Source organism: Carya illinoinensis, chromosome 1 (genome assembly GCF_018687715.1).
Source record: "Carya illinoinensis cultivar Pawnee chromosome 1, C.illinoinensisPawnee_v1, whole genome shotgun sequence".
Lineage (NCBI taxonomy): Eukaryota > Viridiplantae > Streptophyta > Magnoliopsida > Fagales > Juglandaceae > Carya > Carya illinoinensis.
The window spans coordinates 23127131-23145639 of NC_056752.1; the positions used below are offsets into that span (position 1 = coordinate 23127131).

Sequence of the window (18509 nt, forward strand, 5' to 3'; positions counted from 1 at the left end):
GTGGTTTTAGGAAATGAGAGAGAAAAAGTTAAATAAGAAAATTATAAAGTTAAAAGAGGGTGTTAAAATATAATTTTTATTTTGAAATGTGAAAAAGTTGATTTTTTTTTTATTTTTTTTAATTTTGTTTGGAAGTTTGAAAAAATTGTAATGATTAGATATTAGGGGTGTAAAAATTAACTGAAAAATCGGATCTGACCAGCCCGAACCAGTGGAACCGGTCCGTCTAGTTCTATGCTTTTTAGGACTAGACTGGACCCATTCTCTATATCATATATTTTAAATTAATTTTTTTAGTATTATATATAATATTTTTTTATATTATATACAATTTATATACATAATATATATAATAATATAAATTATAATTATATATAAGATAAAGTTATTATATATTTATAACATAAAATTTTAATATTAAACATGAAAATTTATTTGATCATATGCTTTAATCATAAAATATATATATTAATAACATTTTATGGTCTAATAAATTCTCAATATATTCTTTTTGATAAGTACATTAGTAAATTAGTAATACTAATATACATATATAATGTATATTAATTACAATTTTCATTTTATGGCTTAATACTAATAGTCTAATACTATAGTATTATTAGTAATATATTTTAAGTCTATATATAAATTACTAGTAATATATTTTAAGTCTATATATAAATTACTATATAAATCACTATACTAAATAATTATATATGAAATCATGATATAGTAATACTAATACTATCACTATCAATGATATAGTTATAAGAAATTAAAATCACTATAACAAATACTATATATAGATATTCTAATCATTATAACTAATACTATTAAAACGGGAAAACCGGACCAAAACTGGTAAAACCGGAGATACCAGTTTAGAGCACTGGCATTGGATTATTCAAATACTAATGAAATGAAAAATTTAACTTACACATAAAATTCCCTACAATGGATTATCCAAATACAAAATATATGACTTTGAGCTACAGTTAATCATCCTCAGCAGTCATATATGCAAGACTACTGTACAAAGACCAAATGTTATTTTTATTCGATAAAATCCCATGCCAGTTCCTTTTCCTTCGAAATTCAGTTTCCCAAGACCCAACCGAGCTTCCTCCTTCTCTCCTCTTCACCATTTTCATTCCTACTCTCCCTTTCCTCTTCACCATTTTCGTTCAACCCAATGTCCAGAAACTCTAAGAAAGATTTCACAACATTATCGTCCCAGGTGCGTACATTTCATTTCTTTGAGATTAACAAGGGTTTATGTCACACGGTGCCTTGATGCTCTCTCATCTTCCCCAGCTCTCTCTCCCTTTTCTCTCCTATTCTCTCTACTAAGCTCTCAAGGGGTGTTCTAGGGTGAGCTTCGAAATTCTCTCTTTCCCTGTATTTTTTTTCTCACTCCTAATTTTTATCTCGTGGCTTGATCTTGTAATTTCATGGTTTAGGTTTTGTTTCTTTTCATATAATTTGTAATAAAGGTTGCTCCTTTTCTTGGTAGTACTCCATTTTTCGGGGCGATTCGACTGTTAGGAAGTTAAATATTTACACATAAGGAGTCTGTACTTAAGTTTGCTGAATATTTTTCATCATAGTTTGCATCGGGTCTTGATCTAGGTGTGTTATATAATGATGATCTTTGTTTCCCATTTAATTTTGTATAGTATTTTTTCTACTCTTTGGTTGATGTTGAGAAGGTTGGGGAAATTAAGAGAGAAATGATAATGGGTAATATTTTTTCGACTTCAGTTTTAGCAGCATTAGCTAAAATACTTTATGCCCATGCAAGTTCTGCTATCTGGTAGTTTGGAGTGTGGACTCGTAATATCTTGCATTTACAGTTGTTTCTGAGCAAGAAAAAAAAAATATTCTACTAGATTGGGCCTTTTGGATAAATAATCTAAATTTAAATTTGTGCCTAGGAATCGAGTCTTGTCTTTATATGTTTGATATGCAGTCCCTATGACCAAGAAAGGAATGATTGGCTAAAATGTAAATATTGATTTTAGAATGTAAAGATATTCAATTCCTATGACCAGGCATGTTTATCAATTTGCCTGATAGTGTAAGATTAATTTTAGAATGTAAAGATTGACAACAATATGGAGTCATGCCTAGTTTGAAATTAAGATTATGGTTTGAAACAATAAAAATCAGAGTACAGGATCCTAGATCGGTATATCTTTTCTAATTACAATCAATTTATTCAACAATTTTACAAGATGCACCTATAATGTTGCACCTCCAAATGTTGCGCATTATTTGAATGATGAGCCTAGTACAAGGAACTACTATCCTACCATCTTCTTTAATGAGTTTTGGTTACTCAAAGATGACAGAATTGCCACTAAACCTGAAGGTGGGGTCCATAAGCATGATCTTGGCAAATATTCTTGCAGATTGACCAATCTTTCCAATATTATTATACACATTGATTTCTAAAGCCCAACTTTCTGGTCTTTAGATCATTTTTAGAACATTATATTGTCTCATTGAGGTTATTTTTCACATCTTAAGGATGGATGTTGTAGACATAACTAGTATTTTATTGAAAAACATTGTGCAGAATGGGAAATCTTCATAATAATTTCTTCTTTTTTTTTTCAAATTTTCTTTATTTGGATGAATTTTCCTTTTGGTTTGTTCTTATTACATACGCTTTCAATGCTTATAATTGGGTTTTGGATTTGATGAGGAAAGTTTTCATTTAAATCAATTGAACATCTGGGAAATCCACAAGGAGTTTCATTTTACCAAGTTTTTAATATATATCCAATGCATCAAATTCTCCACTCTCTCTACATACCAATCTAAAATAATGAAGAAGATAGTTGAAAACTGGGGGCACAGTTACTTCTGGTAGGTCACCACTATTATTTTTATGCAGTTGTTCATATTAATAATATGCAGCTATTCATCTTAACTTAGATCCTATTTGAGATTGAGTTTGAAAACTTAAAAAGTGCTTTTAACTTTTTAAAAGCTTTTTTAAAGAAAAAATGATATGTTTGGTAAATTTATAAAAATTGCTTTAATCACATAAAAAAGCTGAAAGTCTATTTTTTTAAAAAGCACCAAATTGAAGCTTTTATCGAAAAGTTCCTGCAGATAACTATATATTTTTAAAAAATTAACGTAACTAACTTTAAAAGTACTTTAGATACATGTTTATCAAACAGTAAACAATTTTTAAAGTCTAGAGCTTATTATTTAAGTTATAAGCTATAAGTCTTAAAGCTATAAGTTATATTTTTCACTACAATCCCAAACATGCAATTATTTGACCCCAATTAATGAAAATACATAAACATATGCCATCATCTGTCAGCAGTTTGCTGCTGATGCTATTCTTTCTTTTCCTGCTGCTATTGTTTTTTTCTTTTGCTGCTATTACAAGTAAATTCTCTACAACAATAGAAACACAATACAAACACATTCATTTCTTTGTAAAGCTGCTGTTGTGCCCATTTTCCTAGTTGTTTGTGATTATGCAATTTCTTAATATATGTTTAATAAGTTGATGTTTATATTTTTTTATGATGAACTTCAAATTATTCAAGGATGGAGCCTTCATTTGATGCGGATTCCTTTTTCACCACACTCTTGCAAAGTGGCGGGCAAGAGGAGGGCAGCACCCAATAGCATACATGGTAATGTGGTGTTCCAACTATCACAAGTTGAAAGTGAACGAAGGTCACCTACTAAAAAATCTCAACGAGGTGTGTCTTTTACCACAAAGGAGGATAATCTCCTTGTTTCTGCTTGGCTAAACATTAGCATTGATGCTATTTGAGGGACTGACAAAAAATCTACACAAATGTGGGAAATAATTTATGAATACTAACATGAGTATAAAAAACCAAACACTCCTGAACGTTCAATTGCATCATTTATCAATCGATGGCGATTGATTCAAAAATGCACAAACAAGTTTTGTGCTGCTATAACACTACTAGAATCTTTGCATCTGAGTGGTACCATAGAGGTCGATGAGGTATTAATTTTGTTTTTCTTTTATTGTTTTATATGCTTAGGCTTATTTACATACTAACTTTATCATTTTGTTCATTTGAGATTGAGAAGGCGAAAATATTATACAGAGAAAATGAGAATGCAAATTTTACCATGGAGCATTGTTGGTGTCTATTAATACACCAACCAAAATGGTAACAACATCAGTAAACAAAGTCAACGAGGAGAAAACCACCTTGAAGACGTCCGGCCAGTGCTAGTTTAACTCTAGACGGAGACGATATGTTGGATGACAATGTGGAGGTCATCCATGAGAGACCTCCAGGAAAGAGGACCTAGAAAGTAAAAGAAAGAAAGAGGAAGTCTAAAGATGAAATAGATATTGAATTTAACCATGCCTTAGCTCGCTTGACTACTGATAGAAATACATTCAATGTGGAGAGAAGAGAATTTTACAGCAAGGCGGAGCGGGATAGAGATGAACATCTTGCACTAGAGAAGAAGAAGTTCGAAGCTAAAATAATGAAATTAGATCTTGATGGGATGAAAGCAAAGCAGCAAATCTATTTCCAATGTCTTTAGGATGAAATTTTCGATGCCTTAATGAAAGAGTTGCAATCACATCACCATCCGAGGACCCATCCTTTTGGAGGTGTGTAAGTATATGTTTAACAGTAGTATATGTTTAACGTAAACTTTGTTTGATTTTAGTGGCCGTCTAGCCACATGTGATGGAAATACATGTGACTTGATAGCAACTTTGTTATTGGACATTGTCTCTATTTTTTGTGATGGGTAGTAACATTAGTGATGGGCTGACTTTTGGATGTGTGTGTATTTTTGTGATGGGCTGACTTTTGGATGGGTGCATATTTTCGTGATGGGCTGAAATGTATAACCATCAGTTGGTGATGACTTGTGCTTATCTCATTGGTTTTTTTTTTTTAGGTGAAAATGTAATGTGCAGGTTTTTTTCAATGGTGCTGTAATGTAACTGAATGTATTTGTGATGGGCAGAATTATTGTGTTCAGTATTGTGTTTTTTGATTTGTAACTTAATGTATTTGTGGTCGGCATAAATATTATAACTAAATATATTTGTGGGCACTTTGGTTTCAATTAATAGAAAAAAAAATTGAAAAAAAAATATTATTAAATTTATAATATTTTATTATTTTTGTTGCCCAGATGACTAATACAAGAGGGGGGTGAATTGAGTTGTATTTAAAAAATTAAGAATTATAAATCAAATATGCAATATAAAATATAAACAAAATACGAAGTAGCAATAAATATAAAGAGTAAGGGGTAAGAGAAGCAAACTCAGTATGTTAACGAGGTTCGGCCCCACTGCCTATGTCCCGCCTCAAGCTACCCCTTGAGGATCCCCAAATTTACTATTCAACCTCTTTCAGGTGGAGATAAAAATCTATTATACTTTTGAACAACATCGCTATAAAGGATCCGTGTAGAACACCCTCTACACTTGCAATCACCTTACACTTGGTGATTCAATTATTTCCTGTGTAGAACACTTTTCACACGCACAAGGGTTATACACATCCTTTTACTGATACAAGAGCTGATAGTGAGTAGGTTATCAGAGAACACTCATCAATGACTGAAATAAGAACAATACAGCGCAAACTATAGCTCTTAATGATCTATTTATAGGCATATAGTATTTCATATTCAAATTTAAAAAGATTTACATGTCAAAGACAATATTATTCATTTTCGAAAAAATTCAAATAAAAGTTTATTCTTTTTCAATTTGTTAAAGACAATATCATTCAGTTTTTCAAAAAATTCAAATAAAAGTTTTTTTTTTCAATTGTCAATTACAACATCATTTACTTTTTTTTAAAAAAAATTCAAATAAAAGTTTCTTCTTTTTCAATTTTCAAAGACAACATCATTCACTTTTCAAAAATTTCAAATCTAATCCTTTTACTTTTCGCATATGGCAAAAGGAGTATTATTTACTTTTCAAAATTTTCAAACAAAATCATCTACCTTTTGCATAAGTCAAAAAGAGCATCAATCACTTTTGAAAATATTCAAATAAAGCATGCACATGTGAAAGATGACAATCAATCATATTTCAAATTTAATTTTCAAAATATTCATGCACATGTGGAAAATGTATTTTAAGGCTTTATGATAACATTTTAATTTTTGAGCTTTAATCCTAATTTCAAATTTTTAATAGATTTACAACATTACTCTATGATTTTTAATGCGAACTTGTTTCCTTCTTGCTCATGCTTGGTTTCTTGATGTGCTTGAATCTATTGTGTAGACAATTTGTTAGTAAAAAACTGTAGATAGTTGAAAAACTGGAACCGCCCGTGTCCTGACAAGTGCTGCAAAGCCTTGAGGCCTAAATCTATGAATTTAGTATAGCTGGAGATTTAAAAAGTCGCCTGATGTTGTTGATAAACGAGATCGAGGGCTCCGAGTTTCTATAAAAAAAAGTGATCATTTTCATCCATCTGATACCAAAAAGAAATCACACTGCTCCTTGACTTGGGTTCTATTTTTCCATAACGATAGTATGGCTCAGCAATTCTCTTCCATTAATATTCTAGACTTGAATCAGGAACCCTTCATGCCTCAACCATCAATTTTCTCTCCTGGAGCTGCTGTTAATCTTTCTGGCTTAGCAAGAAAACTTTTGACAATATGTGTCTAGCATATCTTCTATTTTTTGACTAAATAAGATTTGAAGAGATGATAGCTTGTTTTGTTTTTTATGCTATCTCTATAAAATCAATCTTAAAGTCCATCCAATTTGCATCAAATCTTATTTTCATCTCTATAACTCATTTGCATTCCTTCAACATTCTCACTTTAGGCTTTCAATTCTTTTCTCAATGGCTCATTTTTCTAACATTCATCTAGATCCATCCATGAGGTATTCTACACCTCAATCTCCTGTCCTTTCTGCAGCTACCATTGGTGCCATGTTGTAGTAAGAAAATAATAATTTGGCTAATAAGTTAGACTCCAATGCTATCTACGACTTGGTGAGTCTCGGGACTCGCTACTCCTCTATAGTTGCTTTTTCTCAGTGGCTACAAGCCAGAAACCATGAGGCTGAAAAGCTTAAAAAATAAATTGTTGTACTTCAGCAAATTGTTCAAGAGTCTTACACAAGGGAAGGAATCCTTCGGCAGAATAATAAACAGTTTAAGTTCTTATTAGATTCTTCATTCCGCTTGCCAGTTCCCATGGATAGGGATGGCATGATATTGTACAAAGAGAATGAACGTCTCAAATATGAGGCTAAGAACCTCAAGTTTATGTAAAAGTATTTATAAAAAATTTTCTCTCTATTTTTATTGACCTTGGTCTATCTTTTAAGAGACATTCATCGCATGCATCATACCTATTTCTCTTCTAATCATACATAGTCTATCTTCTGGCAAAGGTTTTGTAAAAATGTTACCGGTTTCATCTTTATCAAGTTTAGTGGATGACCTCATTGGTGTTCCAATTTCCTTAGCACCTTCCATCCCAAACTTCTTGGGTAATTCCTTAATATATTTTCAATGATTGATCAATGTTCCATTTTTTTCTTATTGGATTTGCAATCCGAGAAAGAATGTAAGTTCTCCCATCATGCTCATTTCAAATTCTTCCTGCATAGTCTTAGCAAAAACTTGGCACATATTATCTTTAGTAGCACCAAATATTATATCATCAACATAAATCTGAATAAAAAGAATATCATCATTTCCGTATTTAATGAAAAGAGTTGTGTCGATTTTTCCTTTTAAAAACCTTTTTCAATCAAGAAACCACTGAGTATTTAGTACCAAGCTCTAGGAGCTTGTTTGAGTTCATATAGTACTTTTGTGAGTTTGAAAACATGATTTGGAGAAATATGATTTTCAAAACCTGGAGGTTGCTCAACATATACCTCTTCATTTATAAAACCATTTAAGAAAGCACTTTCAACATCTATTTGAAAAAGTTTGAAATCTTTATAACAAGCATATGCAAGTAGCATTTGAATAGCTTCTAATCTTGCGACTGGTGCATATGTCTCATTATAATCGATTTATTCTTCTTGATTGAAACCTTGGGCTACAAGTCGAAGCTTATTTATAGTAATGACTCTGGATTCATCTTTCTTGTTTCTAAAAGTCCATTTTGTTCCAATAATAGTATGATTTTTGGATCTAGGAACAAGTATCCAAACATCATTTCTTTCAAATTGATTCAGCTCTTCTTGCATAACTAGAATTCAAGATTCATCAAGAAGTGCTTCATAAATATTTTTGGTTTCAATCTGAGATAGAAAAGCAATATGATTACAAATGTTTCTAAGAGATGACCGAGTACTTACACCTCGTGAAGGTTCTCCCAGAATTTGTTCCACTAGATGATCTTTCACAACTTTCCACTATTTAGTTGCGTCTTGTATTAAATTTTGATAATCTTTCCTGATGTCTCCATGTTGGACTTCCTTTATTGTGTTCTCTTTGTTGAGATTGAGACTTTCCATATTATTTATACATCCTGTTTCTTCATCAACAGATTTCTTGGAAAGTAGAGAATTAGATTCATCAGATACTACATGTATAGATTCTTGTACAGTTAAAGTCTTTTTATTGAATACTCTATAAGCTTTACAATAAGTAGAATACCCGAGAAAGATACTTTCATCAGATTTTGCATCAAACTTGCCTAAATTATCCCTGTCATTCAAAATAAAACATTTGCATCCAAATACATGAAAGTAACCAATCTTGGGCTTTTTCTCATTCCAAAGCTCATAGGGGGTTTTATCTAGTTTAAACGTTAGCATAACTCTATTTATAATATAACATGTAGTATTTACCGCTTCGGCCCAAAAGTAACTAGGCAAGTTGTTCTCATTAAACATTGTTCTTGCCATTTCTTGAAGAGATCTATTTTTCCTCTCTATTATCCCATTTTGTTGAGGAGCAGAAAAATTATGCACAAGACCATTTTCATCACAAAAAGTTTCACTATTTTTATTAACAAACTCTTTTCCCCTATCACTTCGAATACTTGAAATAGTATAACCCTTTTCATTTTGAATTCTCTTGCATAACTTGGTAAAGGAATTATGTGCCTCATCTTTATAAGCAAGAAAGATGACCCAAGTATATCTAGAGAAATCATCAACAATAACAAATGCATAATATTTTTCTCCTAGACTTGCAACTCTATTTGGTCCAAAAAGATCAATGTGTATCAGTTGCAGTGGTCTAGTAGTGGAAATATGTTTTTTGGTTTTAAAAGAAGTTTTTGTTTGTTTACCAAATTGGCATGCATCACAAATTTTGTCTTTAAGAAAATTTGCCTTTAGTAAACCTCTCACAAGATCATTTTTTGAAAGTTTGGAAATAAGTTCTATATTGGTATGACATAGTCTTCTATGCCATAGCCAACTAGTTTCATTTTGAGCTGAAAAACAAATAGCATCTTATGAGGCAATTTCTTCAAAATCGATTGTATAAACATTGTTGCTTCTAAAAGTAATAAAACAAACATTGCAATTATGATAATTCAAAATAATGCACTTATCTATTTTGAAAGTAACTGTAAATCCTTTATCATATAATTAACTTATGCTTAAATGATTATACTTTAGAGCTTCAACAAGTAGAACATATTCAATTATGAGAGAAGATTCATTACCAATTTTACCTATTCTCACGATCTTCCCTTTCGAGCTGTCTCCAAATGTCACGTGTCCTTCTTCTTTAGATCTAAGATCAAAGAACTTAGTCTTGTCTCCCGTCATGTGTCTTGAACATCCACTATTTAAAAACCATTTGTTTTTGCTTGTGGAGGACTTCATGCATACCTATAAAAACAATTAAAATGATTTTTCTGGGTACCCAAGTTTTTTGGGTCCTTCATTTATTAGTATTAGAAGAAACAAGATTTTTAGGTACCCATATGACTCTAATAGTCATTGTATACTTTCTTCTAACAGGACAAACATGATAATTATGACCATTTCTATTACAAAAATTACAAATAGCATGTGACATATATGAAGAACTTGAGTGATTGTAATAGTATTTTTCTTTGACAAAATTATTTTTGTGAAAAGAATTTTGAATACTGGACTTTGATGTAGAAGGATTATTGACCGGTGCAAAACTGCAAGTGCACAGTATCGTAGTTTTATAATAAAGTGATAAGAGTATCGTCCTCAGGGATTGGTACCTTACTTTTGCCAAATGCCAAAATTATACTAATCTCAATTTTATCTAGAGGAATCACTAAGATTTTTGTAGTTGCAAATTAAACTAGATCAACTCAAAGAGAAATACGCAAAGGAAATAAAACTGACGTTCGAAGATCAAATTAATGGAAAAGAAAACTTCTAGGAAATCGATTTCACCTAATTCTTCCCTATGCTTTTCTCATCCAGCTAATTTAATTTAATTCTTTTTGTTCATTAGCAAATCTCTAATTCATCCAACAGCCTCTTTCGATAGTCAATTGGAAATTATTCTTGCTCATCAATTCACACAAGAATATGCAAATTAATAAAGCAAAAAAGCAATAAGACCAATGATTTAAATACTACATAGGTTCATACAAGTCTTTTGATCTCTATATTCTCCTATGCTAAATTATTCAAGATCTACCCTATGATTCCCTCTTTCGATAGCAAATCACAAGATTAAATATCATCTAATCAATGGCCAGTTAATTAGAACCAATAAACTCAGAATAAATCAAATAAACAAAGAGAGAATTGCCTTAAATTAGCATAGACAATCAAGCATAGTTCGGAACTAGGTTACATCATTTTCCTAGAATGAATAAAATTTAGCTCATGCTAGAAATGGAATTCAACATAAATGAATTCACCATAATTGTTCTGAGAAGATTGGAAGAAAATAAACACTGAAAAATACTCCTCGCAGCCGCAACTCGTCTTCAAAAACTCAAGGAACTGATTCAATGCTTTTCTCCCATCTGTGCTCGTGTATGATTCCAACGTACTTGCAATATATGGAATTCCCTCTCCAAAACAGATGATTTTAATCCTTCTAGCTGTCTTTTTCTGTCCCAAAAAGTGTTCTCCAGTCAAAAGGTACGGCCATAGAGTGAAAAATCACTTTTATATGGTGTGACGGCGGAAAACCCTTGATCTGTCAAAATACGATGTTTGCTCGAACGGGGTGTCGAGCGAGAATCGAGCGTTCGACTCTGCCTAAATTCGCTCGAGCGGCTTGTCGAGCGCACATCGAGCGTTCAACTCTGCCTGACTTCGCTCAAGCGGCCAAAAGCCTCCGCTCGAGCGATCTTTGTTTTCCCGCAACCCGCTCGAGCTCACTGTCAAGCGGCAGTCGAGCGTTTGAATCTGCCTGAATTCGCTCGAGCGGCCAAAAGCCTCCGCTCGAGCGATCTTGTAAATCTGCAATACGAAATTTTGCAAGTCATCAATTATCAAAGAAGTTTTTATAAGGTTTGTATTTTTGTTTTGGCATATATCCCAAGCCCGCCTTGTCAAAAACACATCTTTGACTACCAAGAAGTTTTTCAAAATTTCTTTTTCTATTCGTAAAGTTTTCAACAATATTTTCTAAATCATTTATTTTCTTGTTCAATTCAAGATTTTCATCTCTAAACGATGTTTTCTTTTCTTTAAACATAAGTTTCGTTTGTTAAAGAAGAATTTTTCTTTTTCAAAGTAGTATACTTGATACCCAATTTTTCAAGTTCCTCATATACCTCTTCTAAAATATTTTACAATTCTTCATATAAACGATCTTCAATATTATCAAGATTTGTTACCTCAAGGTCATCTTTAGCCATAAGATAAAGGTTTGCTGATTCTTCAGTGCTTGCTTCACTATCTGAGCTTTTTTTTTTTTTTTTTGAGAAGATGGGAACTTCATATTGATATTTCAAAGGAGAAGTTATAGATACAATGAGGGTAATCCTCTAACAGAACTGATTCCTCAATAACATCTAAAGAGCTCTTAGCTAGGCAATGAGCCACTACATTTGCTTGCCTAGGTACATGTCGAAATGACCATGCTTGGTAAGAAGCTAATTGTTTCTTTATATCAAGAAAGATCAGGCCAGCAATACTCCAGTTCTTAGCTGAGTTGGTAATCCCATTAACCACCTGTTTTGAGTCACCTTCAAATATAACATTGTGGAGACCAATCTCGATGCCAAACTGCACAGCTCTGAGGGCAGCTAAGGCTTCTCACAGTAGGGGATCAGGGAAGGAGTTTCGGGGGCTTCTAAGAGTGGCTGTTACAAGACCATCCCAATCCCTGATGGCCACTCCAATTCCCACCTTGCAGTTCACTTTGTCGATGGCTGCATCCCAATTTATTTTGTAGAAGTTGGTAGGGGGCTTGCACCACTTGACTAGTGTTCTGGTTGAGAGGGACTGCTCCTGTGGTTGGTTGTTAAGTTCCTCCAGCTCATCTTTCCTTGTGGAGACTATCTTTGAGATCTGTAGCTAGGAGATATAGCTAGACTCAAAGATGAATTTGTTCCTCCTATGCCACAGTTCAGTTGCTGTGAGAGCTAGCTCAATGTATTAAGTTCCTCATTTTCCTCATTGAGAGCATTATATAATAAATTCATAACAGTTAAATTCAATGTATAAAGTCTATCGTCTTCACGATCAAATTCTTCTTCTTCCTTTTTGACCTTTACTCCATCAACCACTTTTGTTAGAATATAAGGTCCATTTATAATACATTTCCAAATTTCTCGACCTTGATGCTGAAAGAATATTCTCATTCTAATTTTTCAGAATAAGTAATTGTCTTCACAAAAGAGTGGAGGCCGACTGCTAGATTAACCTTCACTAAATGAAGTTGCAATGTTAGCCATAAGATCTTAACTCAAAAGATAGTTAATCTTATAACAGAGCCATTGCTCTGATACCAATTGTTGCCAAGATGACTAACACAAGAGGGGGGTGAATTGGGTTGTATTTAAAAAATTAAGAATTATAAATCAAATACACAATATAAAATATAAACAAAATACGAAGCAGCAATAAATATAAAGAGTAAGGGTAAGAGATAAGTAAACTCAGTATGTTAACGAAATTCGGCCTCACTGCCTATGTCCCGCTTCAAGCTACCTCTTGAGGATCCCCAAATTCACTATTCAACCTCTTTCAGGTGGAGATAAAAACCTATTACACATTTAAACAACACCGCTACAAAGGATCCGTGTAGAACACCCTCTACATTTGCAATCATCTTACACGTAGTAAATTATTTCTTGTGTAGAACACTTTCTACACGCACAAGGGTTATACACACCATTTTACTGATACAAGAGCTGATAGTGGGTAGATTATCAGGGAACACTCTTTAATGAGTGAAATAAGAACAATACCGCGCAAATTATATCTCTCTCAAAATGAACAAGGGTTAAGGCTCAATACTTAGAAAAGAGAGATTGAAACTTTGAATGAATGTTGCAAAAATTGCAATGATATGCATATGCTCTTGGTGTTGTCAATTTGAAGCTCTCAAATGATCTATTTATAGGCATATGAGATTTCATATTCAAATTTAAAAAGATTCACATGTCAAAGACAATATCATTCACTTTTCACAAAAATTCAAATAAAGGTCTCTTCTTTTTCAATTGTCAAAGACAACATCATTCACTTTTCAAAAATTTCAAATCTAATCCTTTTACTTTTCCCATATGACAAAAAGAGTATTATTTATCTTTCAAATTTTTCAAACAAAATCATCTACCTTTTGCATAAGTCAAAAAGAGCATCAATCACTTTTGAAAATATTCAAATAAAGCATGCACTTGTGAAAGATGACAACTTTAATATTTTTAAAACTCAAACTTTTAATCATGTCATGCACATGTGAAAGATGACAATCAATCATCTTTCAAATTTTTAAAATATTTACGCACATGTGGAAAATGTATTTTAATGCTTTATGATAAAATTTTAATTTTTGAGCCTTAATCCTAATTTCAAATTTTTAAGAGATTACAACATTACTCTATGAGTTTTAGTGTGAACTTGTTCCCTTCTTGCTCATTTCCTTGATGTGCTTGAATTCAGTGTGTAGACAACTTAAGTTTGAGACTCCTTTATTATTTGAATTCATTTGTTATCATCAAAATCAATGTGTAGATATAATTACATGAAACTTGAAACCTTGGGTTCAACAATTTTGACTAATAGATGGATAATCCAATGTGGGAATAAGTTTTGAGTGGAATAACCAAATGCAAAATCATGTCATATTATGTAAATTTTATATTTGCATTTGCATAATCCAATACTAATGCTCTCTTAGGAGGGTAATCGGTGCGTAATGAATTTTCGAAAATATAAAATCGGTGCATACCGGTTTGATCTTAAATTTTGTACAAAATCAGACCAAATTGGACCAATTACACCCCTATTAGGTAATATTTGATGAAAAAAATTGAAAAATTGAAATTGAAAAAATGTTTGTGTTTGAATGATGTTTGGATGTTGAGATGAGATAAAATGATTTGAAAAGTTTGTGAAACCAAATTAGGCCATAATCTGGCCATGGCTTGATTTGAATTTATTAAAAAAAATCATATTCTAACCATCTTTTAACTTTATAATTGTTTATTTAACTTTTTATCTCTTATTTTATAAAATATCATAAAAATCTTAACTTAAACCATTTCTGCTTGTTAAAGACGTGTTTCATGTACCACAAACATCATGAATAACCTGCAACGAAATGAGATGGAGGCATAGGGTGCTCGGTGGATCTCTGATCCCTAAGTTGGAGAAGTGATCTGAATATAAGCTTATGAATGAATGTTTTAATGCGTTACCTTTAGGTGTTATTTATATAGGTGTGGTAATGGTGATGACGAACAACCTCCAAATACATCTTGAAGACTTTCCGTATTAATTGGAGTAATCATGTAACATCTCCCTCCCCATGGTTAATAACAAGGAAGCCAAAGTGCTACTACTGAACTAGGCCTTAAAAACATTTTTTTATACTTACACAAAATTCAAAAATTCCTTATAATAAATAAAGTCATTTTGAATTAAAATACTAAAATCATAAATGAGAGAGTTCGCGGAAGTATTTATTAAAATTACTCAAAGTCCGTGCATAAAAATCATAACTTAAAATTATCTCTATCGTCATAATTATCTTGACCTAGGTTGGTTTGAAAACATAAAAACAAATGAAAATATGTCGATGACTCAATAAGAAATCTATTATAACGTAAACATACTTAACATAAGGTTTTTCATAAAATAATTCATGCTAAAAATTTAAAATCATGACAGATCATACTGATGCTTATAATATGTATGACTGATTTATATGACTTAACTGACTGATCTTATTTATCTAACTATTCTGATTTATTTGGCTGGCCAATACACTTAACCCTGTGTGCAAGGTTGTGCACTAACTTCTCATACTGCAGCAAAAGAGGCCGACTGTGTAGTATTTTGGCGTACTACGGTAGACCACGCTTGAGTCTGTGGCTTGCACGCCGACCCTAAAGCTGCATTGGTACCATGCATCTAAATGACCATCTAATTAACTGTTATGAACTTATCTTACACTTGATCTTATGAAAGCTTATGTATCTTATGCAATGTGAGATGCATAATATATACATAACTATAATATGCATAATAAAATATGATGAATGATGTGCTTGAAAATATCATGACATAAGTGGTATGTAAACATTAGTTTTGAAGGAATTGATTTTAATAATAATAATATAATAGCTAACATATGCAAATCATAATTTATGATCAAGCTAATTACCTTGTAGTGTTGCTTTCTAAAATTTCTGACACGATCGATCACAATGCTGGATTTGGAGGTTTCTTTTGTTTTTTTTTTTTTTTTCAAATAACACACGGGAGAGGGATATTTATAGAGAGATTTGGGAGAGGGTTTTGACCAATTTGAGTTGAATTGAGTTAAAGAGTTTTAACATGAAGATGACTTGTAAAGTTGTATCCCTGTTGGAATAGGATGCTAACGAGCTTGAATTCGAGTTGGACTTGGCCACGATCATTAAAGAAGACGGTTTGAGTTTAAAAACATGATCTAGTCGTTTATTCAATATAAGCATTGGTAGTGACTGAGACTGTGTAGGGGACTTCAATCAATGATGATTTTAAATTGAAATAAATTTCTAATGGCAGATCTTTAAATTCTAAAAGAAGTCTAACTCGTTCAATAAATAATAAATGGGATTTAACCTAGTTATTGGACCTAATTAAAACTCTTAATCAACCTTAATAATTTATCGCTCATGAGCTTATCTAATATGGCCCATTATATATAACTTAGCCCCAATAAAAATTATTAATATCTCAACCTTAGAATTATTGGGCCAGGTCCTTACAAACCACATTTCTGATCAGTCGGAGGTGTCATCTATTATCCACAATGTATATCGAGACGACCCATCCTTGGACTTCACTCACCACTGGGCTTTCATTAAACTTGGGCCCATTAGTACATGGGGACTAAATATCCCTTCCAATTAATTTCCTTTGTGTCAACACGTGAGAAATTCAATATCTCAGGCTTCCTTACTACCCCACTAGTTTATGGACAGGTGGCGACCCTAGGTGATGGGCCCCAAGGCGGACCATGTCTTAAGGATCAATTACAAGATTAAGAGCCATAAAGATCAAGGGAGCAATGCAAGAAATGGTGCAATCCAATTGGGATGAAGCTAGCAAGAGCCCAACACTCATGATGAGCTTGAAAGAAGGAGAACCAGTTTTGATCCACTTGATCCAAGCTATGAAAGACACGATTTGGGCCTATTGTTATTGAAGGCCATGGACTTATCTATTTCATTAAAAGGGACTTATTTTATTAGTCATAGGAATTTATCTAGAATAATTGGGTTTGGGGGATGTCCAGCCCACACGTCTTATTTCTAATGAACTAGAATTTTTTGGAAGGCCTTATATTTTGGCCAATGGCTTATTTGGAAAGTTATTATTTTATTTGAACAGTGCCGCACTACAGTAACTTCTAAAACCCTAGTTCAAATAAAATAATAACTTTTCAAATAAGCCCTTGGCCAAAATACAAGGCCAATACAAGGCCTTCCCAAAAATCCTAGTTCATTAGAAATAAGACGTGTCGGCTGGACATCCCCCAAACCCAATTATTCTAGATTAATTCCTATGACTAATAAAATAAGTCCTTTTTAATGAAATGGCCTTCAATAACAATAGGCCCAAGTCGTGTCATTCATAGCTTGGATCAAGTAGATCAAAACGGGTTCTCCTTCTTTCAAGCTCATCGTGAGTGTTGGGCTCTTGCTAGCTTCATCCCAATTGGATTGCACCATTTCTTGCATTGCTCCCTTGATCTTTATGGCTCTTAATCTTGTAATTGATCCTTAAGACATGGTCAGCCTTGGGGCCCATCATTCTCTCTCTCCTCAAAAGGATTCGACCTTGAATCTCCACCTGGATCAAAGGAAAAAAGATCAGTAACATTGAAAATAGCAAACACATGATACTTACCTGGAAGATCCACTAGATTTGAAGTATCATTAATTTTATCAAGAATTTGGAAATGTCCATACAAGCTACTTCTGTCATCAACAGGTAAATGCATTAAATCAAAATGAAATAATGGATTAAAACCATAAATAATTTCAAAAGGACAATATGAAGTAGTAGTATGCATGATCCTATTATATGCAAACTCCATAAATGACAAATGATCTTCTCGCAAACGTTCATGCAACAATTCAATGAATGGAAAATGATACTCCTACATACGTTTATGAAACAAATATAAAGTCTTCCTTACACCAAAATGACCACTCAAATTATATGCGACCTCAAAGAATGGCAAACCATACTCCCAAAAGTGTTCATGCAATACGCCTAAACCCTTCTTTACACCAAAGTGACCATTCCAACTATATGCAAACTCAATAAATGGCAAGTAATACTCCCACCAATGGTCATGCAACACGTCTAAAGTTCTCTTTACACCAAAATTTCCCAACAAAGCACCTTCATGTGCTCCAAGCACAAGCAACTCACACATAGAACTATTAGGCACAAAAAGTCTATATTCTCTAAACAAGTACCAATCTAGTCTATAGAACTTACCAAACGATACTTTCTCACATACTCTATACACACTAGCCAAGCCATCATCATTAACATACAATTTCTTATCATATTCAAGTCTCAATAATTTTGTATCTAAAATGATGATAAGGACATACCTTCTTGCTAAAGCATCAAACACAAAAATTTCCTTACCTTGTGTGTACTTGATTACATAAGAAAAGGTCTCAATGAATTGCACCCACTTGGCATGCATTCTATTCAACTTACAATGTCCTTTCAAGTGCGTCAAGGACTCATGTTCTTCAAAGAAAAGTCGGGTAGGAATTGTCACACCTGGCATAAAATCAATGTAATGCTCTATCTCTCTAATAGGTGGCAATCCACTAAACACTCCGCTACGAATTACGATCTTATATCCCTACAACAAAGA

General features: G+C 32.6%; 1 long non-coding RNA gene across 1 annotated transcript; it reads left to right on the forward strand.

The window, feature by feature from the left end:
• The first annotated feature begins 984 nt into the window (after positions 1 to 984).
• On the forward strand, positions 985 to 5015 carry LOC122313762. Its single transcript, XR_006243494.1, has 2 exons — positions 985 to 1371; positions 3573 to 5015. It is a non-coding gene; the product is annotated as an uncharacterized LOC122313762 (long non-coding RNA).
• Positions 5016 to 18509: the final 13494 nt, after the last annotated feature.